Below are 3,341 nucleotides of genomic sequence, written 5' to 3'. Positions count from 1 at the left end.
AAACAAACAAACAAACAAACCACCGCGGGGCATCCAACCCTTGTTTTTTTGCGTTGTAAGTCTTATAGATTTGCCACTTTCCCATCTAGGTACACTGATTAACATACCAAAAATGTTTTAAAAATCCTTTTAAAAAGTAAAAGTGAAATTTAGATAACATTATCTGATTATAAACTCTCCAGGTCATAAGCAAATCAGTAATTTTTCAATCAAAAGACAATTAAAATTGTTATTAAAATGTGAAGATTATTAACAAAATTTACGGTAAAAAGTTAATATTTACCCTAATCCGCACAAAACGTATATGGCGAAATTTTAAAAAAATACTCAGGCTATTCTGTATTGTTTATTTGCTTACCAAAATCTCATTTTGGGCGTTGTAATTAATGGCCATTTAAATTTCAAAAGTTTTTAAGGAAGTAGTTTTAGAAATAGAATAAAATACAGCAGTCCTAGCTCTAGGGAGGCTTCAATAAATGTTATTTCAAACCTATAGCTTCACAATAGGGAATATATGGTTCACAAATTTTCAATTGAGTCATAGTGTTCTTCCTTTTGTGTTTCTAATGCACAAAAGCAGTGTCAGGAATTTTACTTTTTAGTAGAAATATATGATAATGTAAGTTAAATGAGTTTGTTGGGCTAAGGATTCTTTTACAGTAGGTGTCTGTGACTTGTTGGCGATAAATTCGACGATAAATGAACAGCACACACTCCGCTTGTTTTGAAATAATATATTCAAAACAAGTTAAGTGTATGTACAAAAATTATTTATTCTATGTATATCATATTTGTATCTTAGATACTATACAGTTCTCTTCTTCTCGACAAAAGTCCACTTAGGCCAATTCAATTGCTTTAGAATTCAGTTGATAAGCCGAACTATTTTCTCTACTTTATCTTAACCAATATCAGTGTATAATTTACTTATTCCCTTTCCTCTATCCCTCTTTTTTCTTTTATCACAACAGTATCGGTGTATTATTCCCTTACGCTGTCTTGTGAGTTACCGCAGTTGTATCCTGAACTTACGATACTCGTCTGCACTTTCGCATATAAACCTTCTTCTAAATAATCGCCTGCTTTTTGTCAAAGTACACACAGGCAGGTTCAATTGCTTTATAACATCTTTTGACGAGACAAGTTATTCTCCTAAAATGTCAGTAATCTCACTTTAACATGTCAACTGATAGGCTATTCACTCCTACGACAGTTAACTTTACGTTTTCTAACCTTTATCTGAATGAAATTCTCTTTCACTCGGCTTTACTTTGGCTCTCTTCCCGCTCTATCTTTGTCTGCTTTTCCTGTTCATCTCACACTATTTATATGATTATTACTTAATCTCTGCTAGCTATATCCTGGACATCAATAAATTGCACGCGACGTTCGATAATCTCGCCATCAATGAGTTACAAGCATAACGTACAACTCTTACCAATTTACGTAACTTGTTTGTTTTGAATCTCGCGCAAAGCTACACGCTAGCCATCCCTAAGTTAGCAGTGTAAGACTAGAGTGAAGACAGCTTATTATGACAACCCACCGCCAACTTTTGGGCTACTCTTTCACCAACGAATAGTGGGATTGAAAGTGGCTGAAAGGGCGAGCATGTTTGGTGGGACGGGGATTCGAACCCGCGACCCTCAGATTGCGAGTCGAGCGCCCTAACTACCTGGCCATGCTGGGCCATTTACGTAACTATACTCATCATAACATTTACTTTAAAATAATTGCTTCTAACTCTATTGTTATGAACAAACTAAACAATAATAAAATATTCACTCACAAAATAAATGAATTAATAATATATACACTAAACAGTCTTTTATATCATGACAAGCAGGTTAGTCTATACATATATACATATACAGAGATATACAAGTTTGAAAAAAGCATTTGTGAGCACCTTATGAAACAGATATTAATATTACGAACCAGAAAAACCTAAGTATATCCTGCCTGTGAAGTGACTTAAAAAAAAGAAATAAAAAGTAGTTTTCTTTAAATTAAATGTACATTTAAAAGGTAGCATCTTACAGTAAAAGCTCAACGTTCTATCCTAGAAATTATTTACCGTTTTTTTAACGCACTTGATGTGATGTAGCTTCGTATTATACACATATATTTTTACTTCATATTAAAATAAAATATAAAGGTTACTAAACATTTAGAAATGTGAGCACAAGCTTAGAAAATTAGTGAAGGAAAAGTATTGTATAAAATTTCAAAAATTTCAATGATTTTTTCTAGTAATATTTCATCCCTTCATAAGGGTGAGGTGCTCATGTTGAAATCATGCCCAGTCATATCATTTGTTATTATAATATCAAGCCATAATGAAAATAAAGCGAAACCGAACAATCTCAGAAACAACGTTTCATTTCAAAATCTGTATGAGGTTTTTAAATTGTTCTTTGGACGGAATGAGAACATTCATCATCTTACAAATAATTAACTGCTAGGCGTAACTGTCTTATTGTGATGTGTTAATAAGTCAAAAATACATAATACCTTGAGGAAACGGAATATAACACTAAGGCAAATATGACATGGTTTGAACTATTATTAATGTTAATTATTGATTTATTGAGACAACTAGCTAACAGGGGTTTAAAGACTTGTTTTATTTAATGTTACTGAAATTTAAATTTTGCTCTAATTTTGGAGTATGGTTTAGTATAGAGAAACAAAGTAGTTACAGTGTTGCTTAAAGGTATGGCTTTCAGTCGTTTTTAAATAATTAATTTTAATGCACAGTCACTATACACTATCAAATTATAGTTTTATTACGAATCAACGATTTCCAATGAGAACGACAATCTTCTATTTAAGATATAAGGTTTTATTGGACATTAAAAATCATTCACATTTCTTATTCTATTTTACTGTTTGTAAGCATAGGTTTATGAAGATGTGTTCGAAACCAGTGAATGTTTCTGTGATTGTAGTTACATGTTTTTTTTGTTGTTTTTTCATTTGAATAAAGCGCACTTTTTTAACTTCTTTTTGACAAGATCTCAGAGCTTTGTGTTATTTACACACATTTTATGGTATTGTATATTTTTAATCTGAAATATCTGAAAAAGAACACGAAGAATACAATATTTGTTTTCTGGTTTTTAATCTAAAGTTCGTGAAATTTTTTGCTAGTCACGTGACAGCTTATTAAGTTTCTTCACATACAACAGTTCATTGGGTGACATCTATATCTTTCTTATGATTTGTTCTGTTATTGATTATGTCCTCTGTACACTTTTAAGACATATTTTCCACTAAAAATATGTTATAAGTAACCCACTATGTAGGAATATCCCTCATGAATATATTAAGAAATAATA

The sequence above is a fragment of the Limulus polyphemus genome, unplaced genomic scaffold (assembly GCF_000517525.1).
Source record: "Limulus polyphemus unplaced genomic scaffold, Limulus_polyphemus-2.1.2 Scaffold1037, whole genome shotgun sequence".
Classification (NCBI taxonomy): Eukaryota; Metazoa; Arthropoda; class Merostomata; order Xiphosura; family Limulidae; genus Limulus; species Limulus polyphemus.
The sequence above is the reverse complement of the archived record's forward strand: the minus strand, read 5'-3'. Positions refer to the sequence as shown.